Source organism: Myotis davidii, unplaced genomic scaffold (assembly GCF_000327345.1).
Source record: "Myotis davidii unplaced genomic scaffold, ASM32734v1 scaffold265, whole genome shotgun sequence".
NCBI classification, from domain to species: domain Eukaryota; kingdom Metazoa; phylum Chordata; class Mammalia; order Chiroptera; family Vespertilionidae; genus Myotis; species Myotis davidii.
Window position 1 is genome coordinate 302,682 of NW_006296627.1, and position 9,817 is coordinate 312,498.

The 9,817-nt window shown below is 37.6% G+C and overlaps 1 long non-coding RNA gene across 1 annotated transcript in view; it reads right to left on the reverse strand.

Moving 5' to 3' along the window:
- The window catches only part of LOC102765632, a 410,044-nt gene that overhangs the window by 147,840 nt on the left and 252,387 nt on the right, over nt 1–9,817 (reverse strand). The window lies entirely within an intron of this gene.

Below are 9,817 nucleotides of genomic sequence, written 5' to 3' on the forward strand. Positions count from 1 at the left end.
ATGATCACTCTTAACGTATGAACTTCAACTAAAGGGCCCTGAATGCCACCTGTTTTGTATGCACTAATAGAGGTTTCTGTGTTACCTTCAATTTTTTTTTTTTTGGAGGGAGGTGGGATAAGGCATGATGAAATACATAAGTAAATAAAAAGAAAAAAATGGCATGCTACAAATATCTACTCATATGAAGGCTTTTTCAGTGTTTGATTAGATCCTAGTGAAAGTGACAGAGGTTGGAAGTCCTGATAACAGGTGATAATATCACCTCCGGTGGTGTTTCCACTGCTGAAGATGAGAGCTAGGCCCCTCAGCAAGCTGGGGAATTTGTTCTCTAAAATATCCTATCCAAAAGATAACCCCTAAAACAAAGAAGTTTGAATGGTGTTTCTCAATCCCAACTATACACTATGACTGTCTGGGAAACGTTCAAGCCATTCATTCCATTATTAATCTGGACCCAAACCCAGACTAACAAAATTATGCTCTTTGGGTACGGAAATAGCCAAATTCTTTAAAATCCTTCCAGTGGTTTTATGCCACTAAAGTTAAGAAAAACTAATATTGTAATAACTATGAATGGTGCCAGTTGGGTACTGGAAATATCACAAGACATGATTATCTAATGACCACGCTGTATACCTGAAACTAATACAAAGTGATATTAAATATATACTGTAATTGAAAAAAACATCAAAATTAGTGAAAAATTAATAAAGGAAAGGAACACTAATAGAGAAGCAAGACAGGTCTTTGTACAGGCATGCATTGTATCCTTTTCAGGTTATTCTGTCACATCCTGGATAAAGTCAGCTTCCATACATCATTTTTAGCATTGTCAAAGGAATTATTAACTTGCTTGAAACATTTTTTAGTTCAATAAGCACATTTTCTAGCGTTTGCAAGAATTAGAAAACTAAAAGGATGCCACTTGCTCACTGTCATTTGCAACAATCACAGTTTCCACCAGAGAATATTCAGGGACATTTCAACTTGATCACCTCAACTCTATATCCCACTGAAACACAAGGAAAGATGGAAATGATGTTGAACAAAAGTGAATGAAACCATAAACCAGAGCTGCTCAAGATAGAGTGTAATGTTCAAACTGCTCTGCCGTAGCATTCAGCGGGGAATAAAATGGCTGTGAGCAAGGGTACACCGTGATTGCTTTCTAAGGTAGCCCCGAAGCAGCAAATGGCCATTGAAAGGTAATTCAACAGAGAAAAAAAATCAGTCCCAGCACCACTTCTGAGTAAAAGGAAATAACGTACAATGGGAAGCAAAGAGGTTATTCTTAATTGTTTCCCCCTAACAGAACTATCTTAAACTAATAAAAACAATTATTCAGGCATGTTTACTTAAATGCGTACAAACATGTGTGGCCTCAAATATATATTCCCATAACCACTGAATAACCGATTTAAGAATTTTTTGCATATCTTTCAACCTTTTCAATGTATCTATGCATTAATATATTTACACATATGGCACCATATAGTACAACTTATGCATATCTGATTTTTTTTATTCAACCTGTATACAGTCAGCTTTTCATGCTTTTACTCATAACTCTACCTCACCATTTTCAAAGCTGCATTATATTTAATTGTTTGGATAGACTGATGGATTATTCTTTCATTACCCAATTCCTCATTGCTGAACATTTAAAGAATGTCTAATAGTTTTCACTTAAATTATGTGAACTTATCTTAATTTCTGTGTTAAAAAGAATACACATATTAAGTTTTGCTAGCATGGAGCCAGTATGTTACTTACTAGGAATAAGTTTTTTGTTGAAGACTAGGACTAGAGGCGTATTGCCTAGGTACAAAGTCTGTCTCTGATGTTTACTAAGTGAGCTACTTAGTAAGTTGGAGACTCAAATTTCTCTTTTGTAAAACAGAGGTAACAAAATTTTCCATATAATCAGTTCTAAAGGGGAAAAATATTGAGTGAAGTATATAGTCATAGCAAAAAAAATATATGTGTATGTTATCTTTTAAAGTTTTATGTACACCGAAACCGGTTTGGCTCAGTGGATAGAGCGTCGGCCTGTGGACTGAAAGGTCCCAGGTTCGATTCCGGTCAAGGGCATGTACCTGGGTTGCGGGCACATCCCCAGTAGGAGATGTGCAGAAGGCAGCTGATCGATGTTCCTCTCTCATCGATGTTTCTAACTCTCTATCTCTCTCCCTTCCTCTCTGTAAAAAATCAATAAAATATATTTTTTAAAAAATAAAGTTTTATTTACAATTTGACAGATGGTCCTCAAGAAGAATTGCACATAGATAGACACCTTTGCCAATTTCTGGCATTGATACACTTTTAAACCTTTGCTCATATAAGGGTGAATATAATACGACAAATTAATTTGAATCCCTTTATTAGCAGAGCTATGAAAGAATTTCAATCTAAAGTGGAATCAGAAAATATGAAATGGAGACTCTCATCCATGCACCCTCAGAAGAATGGAACTTAACCGAGAGTCAGATTTACAGAATGCCTGATTTACAGAAGACCAAAACTTATCTTTTGACTAATGGACACTTACCAAGAATCTCTCCCGAAACTCAAGTCAGTGAACTTACTGTCTGGACTCAGGCTGAGCATTCTCCTCCTTGCAGTCCTGTCCCATAAACACGGCCCACTTGCCTGTAACTTGCTATAGCATGCATTTCTAAAATGGCAATTTCTCTGCTATTCCCAAATAAACTCAACTTCTGGTCATTTCAGCTTGACTCAATTTACCTCTCTATTTAGGTTGGCAAAATAACCAGTAATTCTCATCTATTGGGTATTTGTTTTATAATAAATTGATAATTAATAATCAAGTTTTCCTTTAATCTTATCTCTATCATAAAGTTATTAAGTTCTATTTTAAGAATTGGAAAATTATAATCTATGGTTCAAATCTTGCCAGTTGCCTACTTTTATAAATAATGTTATATTGGAAAACAGTCATGCCCATTCATTTATGGATTGCCTACAATGTCTTTCATGCTACAATAGTGGAGTGAAGTAGTCGCCATAGAGACTGTATAGCCCACAAAGCCTAAAATGCTTACTATTTACCTCTTTACAGAAAAAAAAATATTAACACTGTTCTACAGTAATTCTTTTTACCCATGATTGCCTCTCTTTCTGGACTGTATATTTGACCATAAATACAGAAACAGTACTTTGATCACTGTATGTCCTCTACCTATGACAATCTTGGCACAGAGCTGGTGTTTACTGAACATTTCAATGTATCATTTATATTTTCATAAGGACCATAAAATTTAGGAAACTTAAGTGGTTGAAAAAGACCTGAAGGTTTAATCCTGAAAGAAGGCTTCTTCTCTTCTTACTTAATGACAAATTTTTGCACATTTGCCAAGGTCAAATAACACATTATTTGAGAGTGTTCTCTAATTCTATACAGAAGTCCTGAAACTATAGATAGTATCACAGCCTATATATATACTATGATTTCCCTCTAGCCAGCCATGCATGGTAGGATGATGTTTTAGATAGTAATGGACCACATATATAACAGTGGTCCCGTGAGACTATAATGAAGCTGAAAAATTTCCTATTGCCTAGTGATGTTGTGGCCCTCATAACATCATAGCACAATAAAGCATGCATCTATTTGTGGTAACGGTGTAAATAAACCCCCTGTACTGCCAATCATAGAAAAGTATTGCACATAAATTACAGTAGTAGGCTATACCACTTAGGTGTGTCTCAGTGAGCACTATGATGTTCGCACAATGACAAAATCACCTAATGGCGGATTTCTCTTAAGTATCCTGCCATTAAGCATGACTAACTGTACTGATATTTTCACTTACAGAAAACACTTTGCAGCTTTCTATTGGCATATCCAAATTGACATCATAACTACTTTTGTGCTTTAGGACCATGATTAAGTAAAATAAGGGTTACTTGAACACAAGCATTATGATACCATGACAGTTGACCCGATAATCAATAAGGGCTACTAAGTGGCCACTGCGTGGGAAACCATGTACAGCATGGATATACTAGACAAAGGGGTGATCCATGCATTGGGTGGGATGGAGCAGAGGGATGCAACATTTCATCATACAACTCGGTATAGCATGCAACTTACATTTTATGAATTGTTTATTTCTAGAATTTTTCATTTAACATGTTCAGACTATGGTTGACTATGAATAACAAACTACAGAGGGTGAAACTACTAATAAAGGGGAATGACTGTATCCTTCTCAAAGCAACTGCTTCCCCCTTGGTATACCATAAGACTAGACAACCCAACATTATAGAAATATAACTTTATAATATAATTAAGAACTTCTGAGTCTGTCCTCCTTAATAGAATATGACCCTTTATAAATCAGAGACTCTATTTAGTATTTCTTTATATTTCCCCAGCATCCAGAAAGTAGTGGCCTTGCATTAAATATTCATTAAATGAATGAAGAATATACTCATTGTTAGTCTTAGCTCGGATCATTTAACTTTCCTCTGCATTAATTTAACCACCAAACATAATATTTTCCAATCAACTCTCAAGGTTAAGAGCTCCATCAGTCCACCCTGAAGTCAGGTGCTTAATTGACCAGGCTGCTTATGGATGACACCAACTCATTCCCTCTTCACTGCAGGCAACATTGCACTATAAACACAAGTGAATGTTTCTGTGACAAGATCTAGAATGCCTTTTTAACAAGGTGTTTGCTGCTAAAGAGAAGAGCAATGAACCCAGTAATTCCACCCGTTGAATTTTTCACATTATCTAGGGAAGCAAAGAGAGGCATGGTTAAGAACCTTGATCATTTTGTTTCCTCAGTTCATTTACTTAGCAAATACTTAATCGGGACCTGGTTTGGAACAAGCTATGTGCTAAATCCTGGAATATACTACCCCTCCTCAAAAATTTGTTCTTCCAAAGTAGAAGAGCCAATTTTGTAAAAAGACAAATATTTTTCCAAGTGATGCATTTGAAAGGGTGCTCAGTCCAGAGAAAATCAAACAACAACAACAAAAAAAGGTAGCCAGGCATTACATGAGGAGTCCAAGGCTACATAGCAGGTTGATTTCTCTGGGAATAATCTTTTCATTTGTGGAATAAAACTCTCATAAGACAAGTCCATGAACTTTAAAACTTTTATTAGTTTATTGGTAAAAATGGATTCATCAAACTTCAAATTGTATGGGCCCATCCAAACACTTTATTCTGTTTTTCAGAACATGTGTGATTTTTAAAAAATCACCTCGTAATTGTCCTAAAGGGAATAATTAGCAGTTGCATATTTGTAGAAATCAGTGTGCTTACCCTTGGGGTATTTTTCAGCCTCTGTTTATACAGTTTCTTTTTCATTTAAGAAAAGTTACCAAGATATACCCTCTCTTTTTTTGTAATTCCTAAATGGTGTCCTCACTTGTTGAAAAGTAAGGACAAGTTCCAGAGCACTCAGATTCCTCATAGGGTCTCTCATGAAGAAAAATCCCGTCAGCAGCATCACACATTCAAATAGCTACATAAAATACAAAGGTCCTTTAGCTGTATGTTCACCAGGGCCAGTGTTTGGCTGGTGAAATTGATAGACCAGTAGCATGCTTGGTGTATCAACCTATACTCCATGTTGAACTGTTCTGCTTCCCTGGTCTGGGAGAGAATCAGAGAAGCAAAGCCTTGTAATACCAGAGACGTGATGTCATAGTAGAACTTTTAGTGCTTAAACCTACAAACATGTTGGCTTTGGAACATTGCAACGTTACCCATAACAAACACGTGGGTAATCAAAGAACATTAATTGGACACTTCACCAAAGAAGCTCTACAGATGACAAAGAAAGCAACACCAAGAAAAATGCTCAAGATTACTTATCATTAAAGAAATGAAAATTGAATCAAACAACCAACTTGATTCTGAGGTATGGAAGATGAAATATGGAGTTTATTCTTTTTGTTAAGATATATATGTTATTGATATCAGAGAGCAAGGGAGAGGGAGGGAGAGATAGAAACATCAGTGATGAGAGAGATTCATTGATTGGCTGCCTCCTGCATGCCTCACACTGGGAATGAAGCCTGCAACCTGACCTGAATTAAATCATAACCTCCTGGTTCATAGGTCAATGCTCAACCACTGAGCAACACTAGCCAGCCAGGCTGGAGTTAATTCTTAATAACCAGTAATGTCAGTGAAACCTTATTCTGGAAAATTATATACAAAGTTAAAGGTAATATTGACTTTGATAATTCTTTATCCATAATAGTAAAAATGTAATATGCTAATTAGACCAGACGGTCAAATGACCTTCCAGACGTCCTTCCAAATGACCTTCTGGACGAAGCCGGGGCTGCGAGGGCTGAGGCAAGCAACTGCAGCTGCGAGGGCCGAGCCCCTTGCATGAATTTAGTGCACCAGGCCTCTAGTTTTACAATAAAAAGAGAACTCAATCCTGGAAAGCTCTCTGGCCTCATAGCCATCCATGGAGGAGTTCATCAAGTGTTTTGTTTTTTTTTAATTCTAGTCCCAGGGTTGAAACATTCCTCATCTATAAAATGGCAATAATTACATTGATCTCATAGGGTTGCTTCAAGATTAAATGAGGTCAAAATACTCAACCCAGTGCCCAGAACATAAAATTGTGCTAGCTGATATTATTATCATCCATGCAGTTATAACATCACAGCATGAGCTAGACCTGCATCCCTCCCTGGCATGGCTGGATCAGGTCCTGGGCCTATGCCTAAAGAATATGCAGGCACACATCTGATGTGTGGGGAAAAATACACTATTTGCTGTTGTTTCAGTGCAGCCCCGGGCAAGGTAACATTAATTCCAGTTCAAGGAACCTGTAGAAGGAGCCTAGCTGACTTCTTGAGGTCATGCTAGGTTGGCCTTATTCTGCAGATTTCATAGTTTGGGTGCTTGTTGGATGAAGGGGTATTAAAATAAAGGGGGGAATCAATCAGAAAAGAGAAGTTAAGAGTAGTTGGAGAAGCCCTAGCTGGTTGTTAAGTGGTTAGAGCAGTTGGCCTGCAAACTGAGGGTTCACGGGTTCAATTCCTGTCAAGGGCATGTACACTGGTTGTAGGATCAATCCCTAGCCATGGATGGGGCATGTGTGGGAGGCAACCAGTCAATGTGTCTCTCTCACATTGATGTTTCTCTCTCTGTGTCTCTTCCCCTCCCTTCCACTCTCTAAAAAAAAATAAAATAAAATAAAAAGGATTAAAAAAAAAATTAAAACAAAACCAAAAAAAAGAGTAGTTGGAAAAGCACCCTGACCATGAAGATATTCTTAATTTAGCTAAGATCAGGTCAATTAAACTTTTTTATCAAAGTCATATCACTGTGTACCTCTGTATTCTCTTATTGACAAAGGTGACGTTAATTCACTGTCTTCCTTCCATAAAAAGCTACATTTAAATCATCCTTGAAAAATTCATGTGTCTGTTTTCAAAGTCAGGAGTAATAAATTTCATAACAGATGATACATATATTCAGTGTATCAAGCACTCAGATGCAATCAAGCCTTTTCCTGTGCCCTTCCCCCTACCTTACATGCCTTCCCTTTACTGTCACCACCATAATCAGACCTATACTTCAAATCCCTTCAAACTGACATTTTCCATTGACACACTGAGAAAGAATTAATAGTCATTTTCTCTTTCATCCTACTCCACATAGTAGCAAAAATTGCTAGTATACTTTAAATATCTGTTCACAAATCTAAATGCATGCTTAAACTCCAGTAGCAAGCTTATATAGTAGGTCCCCCTCCCCCCCAAAAAAGTCTTTGCTTCAGAGAATTATGTTAGCCTAATGTTCCCAATCTAGGAACATGTTTTCCCATGTAAATCTCAATTATTTCTTTTTAATTGGAGATTTTTTTCTCTCCTAATTCAATAATGCAATCTATCATTTCTTGAGAAAGTCATCTGATTTTTTTCCCCACAAAAACATTATTTAAAGTAAAATGATTTTATTACATTAATCCCTATTAACAAAGCAACATATTATTGTAAGGGAGAGAGAAAAAGAAGAAGTAAGGGAAGAGTAGAGGGATGGAAGGAGAGAAGAAAGTTGAGAGAGAAAATCCAGATAAGGAACAAAATATATAGAAATATCCTTTAATCCAACCACCAAGGCACCAAAATAATTTCTATTTTGATGGAGACCCTTCCAGAAGACCTTCCTCACCTCCCCACAGACACACACACACGAAGCAAAGGCAACTTGGTGCTTATTTCCTGCCATCATTAAGAGTCACATGCACACCTTCTAATAAAATATTTCTTTACAGTGTGGGTCTCTCAGATATGTATGCTGATTTAACAAGTTCCTGCTACCCATGAACTCCGTAGGAGCCCCTCCTATTAAGAAAGAGTTGAGCTAGTTGCTTCTCAGCTTAGTTCATCAGGAACAAAATTGTCAGCTAAATTCTGACTGCAGGATTCGTACTGCGGTTAATTATATAAAAGGTAGATAAAGCACAACAGGAGTCTGTGTTTGTAGGTGGAATGTGCAGCATTGAAGGCATTCTAGGGACATCTTCTTGCCGAATAACCTGAGTCACATTGGAATGGGCAGGACAGGGCGTCCACAGGAGGAAGGAAGTGGACAACTGAGTGAGCACCCGAGGCTGGAGCATGTACTCAGAACCCCACAGCGAACTCTTCAGGGAATGCAGGTCTGCCTCTTGCCTTTACAATGGGAAATGATGGCTAAAGAAGGTTAATCAATCTGTAAAAATCTCGTAAACATGAAGTGATGGGACTCTAAATTTAAACCTGGGCCCCTCTGGGTTTCCATTCCATATTCTGTAAATAACCCTTACACATACTTGCCACTTGGGGGTCTAACAAAATTATCCAACAAATAATTGCATAGCTAGATAAGCACAAATCTAAACATTATACTAACAGCTACATGTTTAAATAACAACATTAGAAAGAAAAGTAAAACTATGCTTATATTTTTATAATGGCTAACATGCCAAAGCCAGTGCAGAATACTTTATGAATACTGTCTCATTTGATTCTCATAGATTGCCGAAGCTAGTTAGTACTATGTGGGGTGAAGCCTCCGTGCCCATGTACGGACACTCTCCACCTTGTCCCATCCTTAGCTGTGAACTTGCATGGACTATGAGCTCCCTTGTCCTTTGGCTTTCCATTGGGTTGAGTCAGTGGGGGAAAGTGGCAGGAGATTTAATAAAGAAAGGAGAGAAAGTTCCTGGTATTTACATTCCTGGCTCCTTTCCTGCAGGGGTCATGTCCAGATGAGTTCCTGGGCAGAAGGTCTGGTTAGTCAGCACTTTCCACATAGTTATCTGTGACTACAGGTTCAGGTCACATTACATTCACTCACCCCCCAGGTCCACAGGTAGTAAACGAGTGCTGAGGTCACTAGTCCTTGTCAGTTCCTTGTACTCTCCCCACACCTATGTGAATAGTTCCTGATGAGACATAATGCCTTCTTATTCCCATTTATGGATACGGAACTGATACTCAGAGAAATGAGATAATCTCTCCCAAGTCACAGAGGAAACAAATGTTAGAACTCAGATTTAAACCCCTGCTTACAGCAAATCATAGTCCACCCAGACTGCTGTCTCGTGCTGCTTCTTCATCCAGTCTATAAAATCCAAATTTCAAGCCTATTTTCTCTGAAGTCCTTGATAGGCTGATGGCCCACAGAGCAATGAGAGAAATTCAAGAATCAGTGGGAGGCATTAGTAATATCTTCAGCCACTGCAGGAGAAAGTACCATTTTATGAACCCAGGTCTATTTAGCATAGAAAAAATGCTATAAAAGTCATATACAAAATGT